The sequence below is a fragment of the Stegostoma tigrinum genome, chromosome 27, assembly GCF_030684315.1.
Source record: "Stegostoma tigrinum isolate sSteTig4 chromosome 27, sSteTig4.hap1, whole genome shotgun sequence".
Classification (NCBI taxonomy): domain Eukaryota; kingdom Metazoa; phylum Chordata; class Chondrichthyes; order Orectolobiformes; family Stegostomatidae; genus Stegostoma; species Stegostoma tigrinum.
Window position 1 is genome coordinate 35,341,232 of NC_081380.1, and position 13,728 is coordinate 35,354,959.

General features: G+C 42.9%; 1 protein-coding gene across 2 annotated transcripts in view; it reads left to right on the forward strand.

The window, feature by feature from the left end:
* Positions 1 to 3,833: 3,833 nt before the first annotated feature.
* The window catches only part of ccdc92ba (coiled-coil domain containing 92Ba), a 75,427-nt gene continuing 65,532 nt past the window's right edge, over positions 3,834 to 13,728 (forward strand). For both annotated transcript variants that reach the window (XM_048557004.2, XM_059655288.1), the window contains exon 1: positions 3,834 to 4,021. The gene's annotated coding sequence lies outside the window, so the exon portion shown is untranslated. The remainder of the gene's footprint in view (positions 4,022 to 13,728) is intronic.

The window sequence follows — 13,728 nt, forward strand, 5'->3', positions numbered from 1 at the left end:
GCTTTTGTGCCCCTAAGATGCTGCTTGGCCTGCTGTGTTCATCCAGCTCCACACTTTGTTATCTTGGATTCTCCAGCATCTGCAGTTCCCATTATCTCTAAAGTTTGTATTGCATTTGAGTCGTGAAGCTTTAGTTAAGAAAATCTCTCTTCTCTTGCCCGAGGTAGATCAGAACCTCGTTCAAATAGGACAATGCTATATTGGTGGCTGAATCTACTTGCATACTGTTGGAAAAAACATTAGTTTAAACTCTGCACACCATCTCCAGGTGCAGTTTGAGACTGAATGGGGCGGTACTTTCATGTGGTTATAAATCAAATTGAATTAAACAGCACCATAAGCTGTAGTGCTGTTATGTTCGCTTCCAGTCCATTGCAAAGGTCAAGGTTATAATTATGCCTATTATTATTCTATAGAATAACAATGATAACTTGGGAACAAATGGAAAGATAGTGACATATTAAAAGAAAATGATGGATCACAAAAAATAAGATTAGCATATAAAAAGCTGGACATATAAGTTGCTGTACGAAAGGGGTAAGGTGCTTATCTCTTTATGAATTTCTCACATACCCAGGCTGTTAAATGTTGGTTTTGGAAGCAGAATGTTGTAGTTTCCTATTTTTAGACCAAAATAACAATCTGTGGCCAACTTTAAGGTGACATTAATGTATCAAACAGAAAGGAATTGTCTTTTTAGTTGCTGTTCACCCTTGTGATGTTGCTCACAGATAACCAGCGGGAGAGTTGTGGTTTCTTCCAACAAATATGAAGTTGCAATTCTCTTCCAGCCTATTATTTGCATCGTCCATCTTTTGAGAAAGTAATGCATATAAAATCTCTATCCTCTATCCCAGATTGCCTTAAAAGTTAACAGTTAAGGTAGTTCTCTGATGGTTACTGGTAAAGTGCAGACTTCTTCCCTTGGGGAAAACTAAATGATAAGCAGCCAGCATGAAAATATGACTTCTTCACTTTATATTCATGCATACAGTTTTACTACTTTTAAGTGCATTATTTGAAGTAAACAAAAATCTTTTGCATTCTTAAATATTTCTTAGCTTCGCTTTAATTCAGTTTATGTTCCTTTCCTTTGCTCCTACTTTGCCATCACCACCAAATGTGGCTCTCTTGCTGCAGTATCTAGAGGAATAAACTCTTTGTGACTGTTTCTATTGACTGACTGCCTGCTTACAGTGATGGAGACTACAGGGCTCTCTGATTTCCCGCAGAAAATGGTCTTTCCCTACTCTCAGTGGGCTGTGGCTGAAGTTAGGAATTCACCATTGGAATATTTCAAGGGGAAGGATTCATGTTTTCTTCTATTCCAATGCCAAGTGAAATATGTGAATGTGGCTCAGTTTACAATGGCCTCATACTGTGAGTAGAGGATTTTTATTACTTATTTGCCCTTGCTCTGATTAAACAATACTTTTTTAGAGGCTAAAGGGATCAAATGATATGGGGAAGAAAGTGGGAATAGGATCCTGAGTTCAACAGTTATCCATGATCCTATTGAATGGCTGAGGCAGGAGTGAAAGGGCTGAATAGCCTACTCCTGCTCCTATTTTCTATGTTTCTGTGCCGTTTGAGAAGACATCCTTCAAATGTAATAAGCAAATATTGCTGCCGCTTTTTCTCCTTGGTTTTAAGGTGGCCTACTCATTGTTCAACCTTTCTTTTTATACCCAAAGAGAGTTGTTAAAAACAAGCTAAGGCTCCAATCATTGGCAGATGAACACAAAAGCGATGAGGAAAGAAAAAGATTTTGAACATATCAATCAAAATAGAAATCTTACACAAAATACACCTGAATATAGTTCATCCACATTCAATAGCAATTAAGGACAAACTTACAACGGAATACATCAATGCTGCTAATTGATGTGTGTATTTGAGTTAGTGTCCAACACTCAATATTCTTTTGGCACGTGCTGGGGTGGGGGAAGCCAGCTATATGTAACGTGTAATGAGTGCAGAAATCTCCCAAAATCTCAGTGACTAAATGCATTGTGTACGGCAATACAGAGTGGTCTGGGTTAGGGCATTGATGATGTCTGCTATTAGTTGGCTGTCAGAATTCTCTGACTAGGCTCCCACATGCAGTATGGGCACTTCGTACCATGAAGGAACAGCAGCTGCAAGACAGAACGCAAGGTAGTCAGGCAATGTGGAGTGGGTTTAGAAGCAAGAATTACTCCCTGGACATTCTCTTAGATTAAACAAAAAGTAGCTGACTGGAAATCTTGCCTTTTAAAATATTCTAAAGGTCATCAGTGTTGAACTTAGAAATGAAAAATCACCTTTTTAAAAGGCAATAACACTTTCTGGAGTGACGGCCAGAGTTTGTTTTCATTTTTAATTAATTTTCAGGGTATGGGTGTCCCTGGCAATGTTGACACTATAACCAGTCATTAGTGGAGGGTAATTGTGACCTTTTCATGGAACCAAGTGCAGTACTGAGCAGATAAGTGGCAAGAATATTTGCACCACAGAAGTGCCAGGCAGTGACCATCTCCAACTGGGTCCAATGGTATTACCATTGCTGAAAGCTCCACTATCAAATTCTTGAGGTTACCATTGACCAGAAACTGAACTGGACGATCAACATGAATATTGTTATTAAGTGGCGGGCCAGGTACTTTGAATTCTGTATTGAGTAACTCATCTCCTGACTCCCCAAAGCCTGCCCACCATCGCCAAAGCACAATTCAGGGACTGTGATGGAATACTCCCCACTCACCTGGATGGTGGTGGGGCTGCTCCAAAATCAATGCGGAAGCTCAAAATCATCTCGGATTAATCAGCCTGTTTGACTGACACCCAATGCACCACACTTATACATCCATTTCATCCACCACTGACACTCAGCAACAATGTATACTATCTACAAGATGCACCGCAGCAACTCAGCAAAGCTCTTTCATCAGCGCTTCCAAGCTTGTCACCATGTCTATAAGGGCAGCATGTGTACACATGGGGATGCCATAACCTGCAAAGCCTCACTGCGTCCTGATTTGGAACTACATCACCACTCCTTTCTTGTGTTTGGGTCACAACATCCCTCCCTAACACTGTACTGTGGTATCCCACACAGAGGTTCCAGAAGGAGGCTCACCAGGGCAATTTGAGGTAAGCAAAATAAATGAGGAAGGGTCACTGGACCTGATTTTTTTTTCCTTCACAGATGCTGCCAGGCCTGCTGAGCTTTTGCAATTCTTGTTCCGGACTTACAGTTCTTTCGGTTTTTGAAATAAATGCCCACCTGGTCAGCAATGCTCACACCCGAGACAAAAACATCTCTTTGGTGAAAGCACTAGACCCAAAGACTATGAAGGAGCTCTGGTAGATTTCTACCAAGGTGGTACGTGGCTTAGAAAAGAACTTGGAAGCGGTGTTCCTCTGGACCTGCAACTGATGACCTTCCAGACAGTTCAGGTCGTGGGCATTCCCTCCCCCCATTAACAAAGCTGCAAACGTAAGAAGTGGAAAACAAAGGTTAATATAAACCACGTCAGGAGAAGGACGAGAGATAATGGGAACTGCAGACGCTGGAGAATCCAAGATAAGGGTCTAGGCCCGAAACGTCAGCTTTTGTGCTCCTAAGATACTGCTTGGCCTGCTGTGTTCATCCAGGAGAAGGACGAGCTCGGGCCGAAGATGTCCCCCCGCCCTAGGGGATGGGTGCTGATCTTCCGGTCACGTTGCACGGTGTTTACGGCGGCGGATCAGCTGTTGGAGAGCGCTCCGCCCTGTGCTCCTCCTTTCCCAGCGTTTACAGGACTCGATCCGAGCAGGAGGGAGGGAGGGAGGGAGGGAAGCTGATGCGGAATTTCCAGCTTCGATGTTCATACAATTCTAAATCCAGCTCCGTGTGTTTGTGTGTGTGTGTGTGTGTGTGAGAGAGAGAGAGAGAGAGAGAGAGGGAGGGCCTGCCCTTACCGGGGGCGGGGGGTGAAACTGTGCCTTTGTTCAGATCTGCAGTAAACCAGACGCAGGGAACTGGAGGCAGCTCCTTTTGGTGAGTACTGTCTAGTTTCAGTCACATTACGGGTCGTAACTCGGTTTTGGTCGCTGCAACTGTTAGATTCGGTGTGTCGGCTGGGTTTGGACGGCCGCTGCTTCTTAATTCAAAGATAAAATCATTTGCAGAATGTTGCAAGTGCTTTTGGGATGAAGAGTTCGCTGAAGGCTGTGATTTGCGCTGAGCTTGTTGTGGTTCGGCTTTGTTTACAATGGACCGCGTCCCCCCGCACCCCCCCCCCCAAACTCCAGTCATTACAAACGCCAGTGCGAGAAAGGGTCTGAGGACAGAGAGGGAGCTTTCAGTCCTCCCCCGCTGTCTTCCAGTCACATCGAGCCTTTTCGGGAACTGTGTAAACACATCGGGTTTACCTTTCAGCGTTGCGTGCCCTCACCCGGCGCCTGAAGGGAGGCATTCACTTCTGGAAGAGCGTGCATTTGTGTGGCGCCTGTCACGACTTCGGGACGTCCCCACGACCTTTTTCGCAGCCAGTGAAACACTCAGGAGGCGGGGCTGGAGCGGCAACGCGGCGGCCAATCTGCGCATAGCAGGATCCCACGAAGAGCAGTGGGCCACGGACGGGTAATGGTCGCAACTCGACTGCTCTCCACTAGAGAGATCTTTCACCTTGAGGGCAGGCATTTCTGTGGTTCTGTTGCTGACAGGTAGCACAGTCTGTACCTTAGTATAGTCTCTCCACCAGAGTCCAGCCACCCTGTAACATCCATTTGGAGAGCATGCTTGTGTTAAATGAAGCACTCACATGTAATTTGGCTGAATGAATTATAATAATCATCTCTGTTGCTGGGGTACTGTTCGTTTTCAATTCTTTGTCAATGCTAAAGTTGCCCAACTGAATCTCATCCTGCAACATAACAGTACTGCCATAGCACTGCACAGGAGTGTTAGTGTGACCTCTCTCACTTTGCTGGAGTTCCTCAGAACCTTCAGACTAACGCAAGCAGGTTATCGCATATTTCTGTGCAGAGATGTTCATGTATTTGCTGTACTGAAGTCAGTGAGAGACTTTGCCATTTTGTACTACTCTCGCAGATTATCATTGCAATACAAGTATGCCCTGTGTCACCTTGTGCATTGTTCCATGTTCCCCCTTCATCGCTATTTGCTGCGCCCTTTCCAAAACTAAGGGGTTAGTACATGGTATTGTATGCTAAAGTTACAATTCATTCATGGAAAACCATGTTATTAAGGCCATACACTTCATTTTAAAATGATTAGAAATTTTTCTTTAATAAAGCTTAACCTTAGGTGGCCATTGGTCAGTTAGTATATTAGTCCACAAAGTCATGATGGATGACAATGGTGGAGGGCAGTCAGTTTTTATCTGGGTTTGTTACAGTCAGTGGATCTAAGTGCATATGGTGAATATTAAATGTGGCTCTGGGTTCGATTCCACCCTCGGGCGACTATCTATGTGGAGTTTGCACGTTCTCCCCGTGCCTGCGTGGGTTTCCTTGGGGTGTTGCGGTTTCCTACCACAGTCCAAAGATTTGCAGGTTAGGTGGATTGGCCATGCTAAATTGCCCAAAGTGTACAGGGATGTGTAGACTAGGTGGGTTAGCCATGGGAAATGTAGGGTTACAGGGATAGGATAGGGGGTGGGTTTGGGTGATTTGGTTTATTGTAGTCATATGTACCTAAGTACATTGAAAAGCTTTGTTTTGCTAGCAGTATAGCGAGACCATAGCAAATAAGGACATGCGGATCATAGGACACTGAGCTCAGGTCAGTGAGGCTGCACAGGAGATTTGCAAAGCAAGATCAACATTAGCAAGATTAACAACTTTGTGAAGTTAGAAAGGTCCATTCAGCAGGTGGGATGCTCCTCGGAGAGTGTACGTGGACCAAATGGGCCAAATGGCCTGTTTGCACACTGTAGGGATTCTATCGTATTAGGTATTGTGCTCGTCAAAGAGAATGATACAAATATGACACAGCTGTGCCCATGAGTTTGGATGAGGAGTCTGCTGACATTGAATGCTACACTGCAGGAAATTACACTCCCTGGTATATGTCACACCCACAAATTTGAAAAGCATTGTTATTAAGGATCAAACAATCTGGGCTAAGTTTCGGTGGTAGTTCTAAACCCAAGCTTTTGGGGGTGAAATTGGACCTTATGAGGATGCAGAGTAGGGGCAAAGTTCTTTTTGTTTCTGACACATGTCCGGTTCACATGAAGTCACTGGGACTGGATGATGGGCAGAATGGCTAACATGCTGACTGGTGGGATACCATTTGGTGTTACCACCCCACCAGGTCAAGCTTCACCCCCGCTGTCACTCAAACTGTGTGAACACCCAGCAATCCGTTTAGTCATGTCCAATGTTACGAATTGTACGGGCCTTGGCTGTAACATGGGCACTTGACTACCGCTGTCCGAGGGTCTCACTTAGAGCAATGCCATCTTAATCACATACTGATTAGCGGTGCTTGAGGAACTGGATGCAGACCTGAGCTCAGTCCATGAATTCATCCCTTGGCCAGGCACTGACAATAGAATGATGAGTCTGAAGCTATCTAACTAGGCAAAACGGATGGGTGATGCTGAGTGAATAAGGCCAAACTCAATAACATAGAAGCCCTACAGTGTGGAGGCAGGCCATTCGGCCCATCAAGTCTACACTGATCCTCTCAAGGGCATCACACCCAGACCCACCTTCTACGCTATAAAAAACCACATTTCCAATGGCTGACCAACCTAGCCTGCACATCCCCAGACACTATGGGCAATTTAACATGGCCAGTCCACCTAACCTGCACAGTTTTGGAGTCTGGGAGAAAACCAGAGCTGTGAAGGAAACCCGTAAACGCACTGGGAGAATGTGCAAACTCCACACAGAGAAGAACATGGTTCCCCAACACAGTGCAGCACCAGTGTTAACTGCTGAGCCACAGCCCCACCCTTTATACTCTTGTAACTCTTACAGTTAGAAGGACCGTGTACCAGAAGACTGACCAAAACATGCCGGCCTGGGTGACACAGGTCTGAGCACCCAGTGGAAAGCATTTGGTTTGATGTCAATCCAGACTCTTTCAGACGAAATGACAAAACTGCTCATGGTATCCATTGCAAGAAATGATTTTTCAGCTCAAGTAAGCAGTGACATTGATATGTTTGAAGCAAAGCTTTCCAGTATCAGAAAAAGATGTGTGATAGATATGCATTTGAGAAGGTGTGGTGAAATGGTAACCAGGGAAAGAAGTGGACAGGGGGAAATCCACCTTGGAATGTTTTCACAGTGAGTGCTTACTTGGAAATGGTTGGAGTGTTGTAGCCTGTCAAACAAAACAATGGAACAGAAAGAAAACCCTTACCATTTTAGGTCTAACTCGGTAATGATGCACATTCTGGTCTCCCTGCATTATGCAAGATGTTGTTAAACTTGAAAGGGTACAGAAAAGATTTACAAGCATATCACCAGGACTGGAGGGTTTGGGCTATAGGGAGAGGCTGAATAGACTGGGGCTATTTTCCCTGGAGCGTGGGAGGCTGAGGGCTGACCTTGTAGAGATTTATAAAATCATGAAGGGCATGGATGGGTGAATAGCCAAGGTCTTTTTCCCAGGGCAGGCAATCCAAAACTAGAGGGCATATCTATAACGTGAGAGGGGAAAGATTTTGAAGGGACCTAAGGGGCAACATTTTCACACAGAAGGTGATGCATATATGGAACAAGCTACCAGAGAAAGTGGTGGAGGTGAGTATAATTACAACATTTAAAAAGCATCTGGATGAATGCTTGAATAGGAAGGATACAGGTCAAATGCTGGCAAATGGAACGAGATTAATTTAGGATACCTGGTCGGCCTGGATGATTTGGACCGTTTAGCCTATTCTTGTTCAGTACTATGACTGTCTTCTGCAGCTGCCACACAAGCAGTTGGGAGCAGGATTCTCCTCACCTTCACCCCTTGCTTGAGACGTGGTGACCTTCAGGCTAAACGACCAACAATTCTCCCTCTCTCACTGTCTCTGTCTGTGTGTGTCTCTCTCTCTCTCTTTATCTCTCTCTGTCCTTCCCTCTACCTCTCTCTCTCTCTCTACCTCTTTCTACCTCTCTCTCTCTCTCATGAGAATGCAGCCCTATGGTTTGCTAAGAATATAGCTACTTTACCGTTTTACAGCATAACCATTACTGAAAAATGTTTTACTCCACCTGAGATGGTTGTTTGAGTGTGGAATCCTGCTTCCAAATGCTCGTGTGATGGCTGGAGAAAATAAGATAATCAAAGTAGTCTGAAACTGTTCAAGATTCACATCATTCCACATTGTAATCCACCCGAGCTGACAACTGTGGGGCATACAAGAATAAATCTAGATATATTCAGAAAGAATGATGGCATCTGTGAGGCCAGATAAACATTTTTAGTGGTGTCTATTTGAAAATAATAAGTTTCATATACTTAAATTCAACTGATGAAATCTAAATGGTAAAAACAACACAGAATTTGATCCCTGTTTTGTTTCATTACTTGGGTGATAACATTTTGTTATTTTTATAGAATCCCTACAGTGTGGAAACAGGCCCTTCAGCCCAACAAGTCCACACCGTAACACGCCTAAGCTACATATCTCTGAACGCTGCAGGCAATTTAGCATGGCCAATCCACCTCACCTGCACATCTTTGGACTCTGGGAGGAAATAGGAGCACCCAGAGGAAACCCACGCAGATACAGGGAGAATGTGCAAACTCCACACAGGCAGTTACCTGAGGGTGGAATCGAACCCGGGTCCCTGGTGCTGTGAGGCTGCAGTGCTAACCACTGAGCCAGCATGTTAACTTTTTTAGTTTGGGAATCATTCCAGGTGACATTTAAATATCAATGTTTCTAAATATTCCTCACTAATAATTTAAACCTTTAAATCATTTTGTGATAGCTGTCTGATGTGAATTTTTCAAAAGCAAGACCACATTTTCATACGCTGAAATGTTTCACTTGGAGCCCTCAGTTGTAGAGTGGCCTATCACATGCTGTCACACAAATTTCTGCTGTCTCAGATGTTCACAAGGGTGACATTGTCTCCTTCGATTGGGAAGAAATGTCCCACTTTTACTTGCTCGTGATGGCATTTCAATCCAGTAGGAAGTAATTGGCTCATATCTCCCTGTATAATTACATCCATATCTTCCTAATCACCATATTTACATTGCAAATCAGTTTGATGGTGAACTAAAAAAAATAGATTTTTGCTTCTGCCATATAGATAATATCCTTTGACACCAATCCCCAGATGTTAGTGAGATAGATTTTTCAAGGTTGGCCAGACTGTGTGTATCTTAATTGGGTCTTGATACATCAGCAAGAAATGGGTACCTTCTGAATCAATCTTCTGTCCTGTCCACTCCCTCCGCCCCAGTTCCTGTCATGCACTGACCTCTTGTTAGATTGAGATTCTCAAGTCCAATATCTAAACACTTTTATTGTCACGTGTACTCTATTTTAGGAGTACAGTGAAAAACCTTTACAAGGTCTGCCTTCCTGTGGTGACATCTTACGTACAACTCTTGGATACAGCAGAGGAATAGAAGTAGTTGTTTAATTACAGAGTTGGAAATAAGTTGAATATATGGAAATATTAAGAGCTTAACATTAAGTGTTCTAAGAGATAATGGGAACTGCAGATGCTGTAGAATTCGAGATAACAAAGTGTGGAGCTGGATGAACACCGCAGGCCAAGCAGCATCTTAGGAGCACAAAAACTTTTGTGCTCCTAAGATGCTGCTTGGCCTGCTGTGTTCATCCAGTTCTACACTTTGTTACTAAGTGTTCTAGGTTAAGTTCTATCTCACCCAAATGGGACTTTATTCGTGTGTAAACCTACAAAAGGTTATTTGTCTCTGCCAGGTGCGCATCTTACTTTACCTGATTTTTTTCTCACTAGAGAGTAGGAGGTTGAGAAGTGGCCTGATAGAAGTGTATAAAATAATGAGAGATATAGATACAGTTGATGGCAGTTGTCTTTTCCCTATGATGAGGACTTTCATGACTAGGAGACACATTTGTAAGATGAGAGGAGAGAGATTTAAAAAGGACATAAGGGGCAATTTTTTACATAGAGGGTGGTTCGTGTGTGGAATGAACTTCCTGATGAAGTGGTAGATGTGGGTACAATTACAATGTTAAAACCCATTTGGATGGATATATGAACAGGAAAGGTTTGGAGGGATATGGGCCAGGAGCAGGCAAGTGGGACTTGTTTACTTTGGGATTATGTTCAGCATGGACTGGTTGGACTGAAGGGCCTGTTTCTGTGCTGTATTACTGTATGACTGTATGTCCTTATCTAACGTTCATCCACTCAACACAGCAGGAATTACTGGAGAGTGGAAAGTTCTCCTCCCAAACACAAGGGAACTGAGGTGTCAATTATCTTAATTATGGCTCTGGCTCAGACTAACCAATTAAGCAGATGCTGTGAATTGAATTTGAGATCTTACTCCTTGAAGCTGTTATTCTAGAGTGTCTGGAGTACCCTGGAATTTCAGCTTTAAATAATCTACCTTCCCCTGAAACCCTCACCCATGCCTTTGTCACCTCCAGACTTGATTATTCCAACAGTTTATTGTCTTGCATCCCACCTCTCATCTTACACAAACTGAACTTATCCAAAATACTAATGCTAAATTGTGCCAAGTCCCATTCCCTCAACAACCTTATGCTTTCCAAACTACATTGACTCAGATCCAGCATTGTTTCATGTTAAAGCCATTCTACCTGCTTATAATATCCTCTGAGGTGATCTCCTCTTATTTCTGTAAACCTACCAGCCCACAAGCCTTTAAGACCTCTGTTTTTCTCCAATCCTGGCCTCTTGTGTTTCTTGGGTTTAGATGCTTAACCCCCAGCAAAACCATAAGTTGACTAGGCCCTGATTCCAACCGTTCCTTCCTAAGTGCCTTCATCTATCTCACTTCCATTAAGGTGTTTCTTAAAGCCTGGTTCTTTGTCTAAACCTTTGCTCATCTGACCTAACATCATCTTATAAAGCTTGGTGTCAGAGTCTGTTTAATACTCTATAACCAGTCTTAGGATATTTCAGTACATTAAATGAGGTATACAAATGCTGATTGTCATATATTGCAGATATTTAAATAAAGAATACAAATGAGCTGGAGTGAACCATTCAGCTGGATCACCATCACCATGGGTAATTAGTGATGTGAGTAAATGCTGGAAAAAAGGACAGAAATTGCTAGAGAAACTCAGCAGGCCTGGCAACGCCATTGGGAAGGAAGCAAAGTTAACATCTCAAGCCCCTTGGCCCTTCTTCATAACTCAAAACATTAATTCTGCTTTCTTCCCACAAGGGCTGCTAGGCCTGCTGAGTTCCTCCAGCAGTTGCTGTTTCTGATTCAGATCTCCAGCATCTGCCGTTCTTTATTTCATTTTAGTGCATAAATGCTGTCCTTGCCTGTGTTGCTCACAACCCATGTTAGAATTGTGGAAAAAAAAGACCTGTGTCTCAATTCTAATGACCCAGCTCCATTTCTCCATCTTAACTTGCAAATCTCCAATTGTCTCACCCTCTACAGTTTTTTTTATGGGGGACTGAATTCCACATTCCACTATCGGGCGACTTTGAACGGAAGATCTTGAAGTAGAAATAGTGGACACAGAGTCGGTGATCTGAGTGACTGTAATGATGACTCTCTATTAAACTCAGACACCAGCAGCAGTGACGTTAACAGCTGTCACCAGTACAGGCTGCAGGCTCTAGGGGCTGGCAAATGATCAGGAGAAGGAGCTTAAGTGAAGGCAATGATGCAGGACATCTCGGGAGACAACACAGCAGGAGCAAACTGCATCGGATCTCATTGTGCTGTGTTCAGCTTCCATTATTATCAGTGTTGGATGTTAACTATCATCTCTAAACCAGACTGGTTATTACATTCAGCGCAGGATCAGTGTAAACTGGAAGGAGGTTGTGGGGCAGGGTGGTGTGAACGGCCAACTAATGCCAAGAATAATGGCTTTCCTAAAAGTGTCAGGAGGGTAGTAATAATACTAGTGCTGGGACTTTGAGCCATATTACGTTATAAAGTTGCTATATTTAGCTGCAATGGTAGTGGAAGCTGCACATTCTGATTTCTTGTCTTTAACCAGTGACACATTTACTTTGGTTTGTTCCTTAGCCCCTTTTCACATTTTGTGCTTTTTTTTGTTAAGTTTGTGTGGTTCAGAATTTGTTGGCTGTGATTTTTGATTTTCCTGCAGTCCATTGAGCCTGTTTCACCAATCATTTGGATCATGGCTAACGTTGGAACTCTTAACTGGTATATATTCGTTGCATGTTGGTACTTGTATTACAAAACTGCTTTTAGATGTTAGATTAACATGGCTTGTCATACAACAAGCACTCTGGCTTCTTTTATGATTCATTATCTACTTCAAATGCCAATATCCAGCTGGAAACTTGGCATCATCATTGAAACGAGACATAGGCTTTTCACTTCACCCTGATCAGGACAATGTAAGAATACCCAATTTCAAATGACCTCAGCAACTTATACTACAGGAGTGAATAAAAGCACCCTTTTCTTCCGTGATATAAATTGTTGTGATCGTTTTAAATTTTGAATTGACGAGTGCAAGATGAAAAGCTTTGATTATGTTACCTGCTTTTGAATTCTCCATTTCCATGCATTATATAAACATTATTTGCAACTGACTTAAAAGTTCTGCAGTCATTATTTTTAATTGTCATTTTTACATGGGGTGATAGTCATAGAGTCATGGAGATCTACAGCCTAAAAGGTCCTTTGGCCCATTGTGTTTGCGCCAGTCAAAAGGAATCACCTCATTTTTCTATTCCCATTTTCCAACACTTGGCCCTTGGCATTTGTTTCATATTTCCAATGATGAACGCTATTGATCCCATCTTCCTTAAAACCCTGAGAAACGCCTTGAATTCTGATTGTAAACTTTCTCAATACACGGAATATTACAGGATTCATTGCCTGTTAAGTGAGCATTTTGTCTGTTATCTGGTCAAGACTCCCAGAATGAAGGCATATTATTCTAACACTGAAACAAATATTATGAAAGAAACAGCTGTATAGAAGGTTCATAGAGAAAACTGCAAATGTTGGAAATACAATAGAACCAAAAAATGCTTATCAGGACCATCAGAAATATAGAACAAAGTGACAGATGACAAGGTGTAGAGCTGGATGAATGCAGCAGGCCAAGCAGCATTAGAGGAGCAGGAAAGCTGACATTTCGGGCCTAGACCCTTCTTCGGAAAAATACTTAAAATACTCTTTCTGAAGAAGGGTCTAGGCCCAAAACGTCAGCTTTCCTCCTGCTCTGATGCTGCTTGGTCTGCTGTGTTCATCCAGCTCTACACCTTGTTATCTCAGATTCTCCAGCATCTGCAGTTCCTACTATCTCTAGAACAAAATGACATCCATATTTTTAAAATCAGAACTGTTAGATGTTTTTGAGACAATTCCTGTTATCAGTTTAGAACTGTGCAATAGTGCAACCTGTGGGGATTTTTTTTTTCTCCAGAAGTTATCATTTGCACTGTCCCACACCGGTATATGTCAAAGTGTGGAGGTGAAATGGCAGTCAGGCCACGTGATTATGGATAGTGTTGATAAGTGGTGTTTAAGTAGTCCGTAGAGACTTGTAGTTCAAGTTCTAAAGTGAACTAGGACAGCAAAGGCAGGAGAAT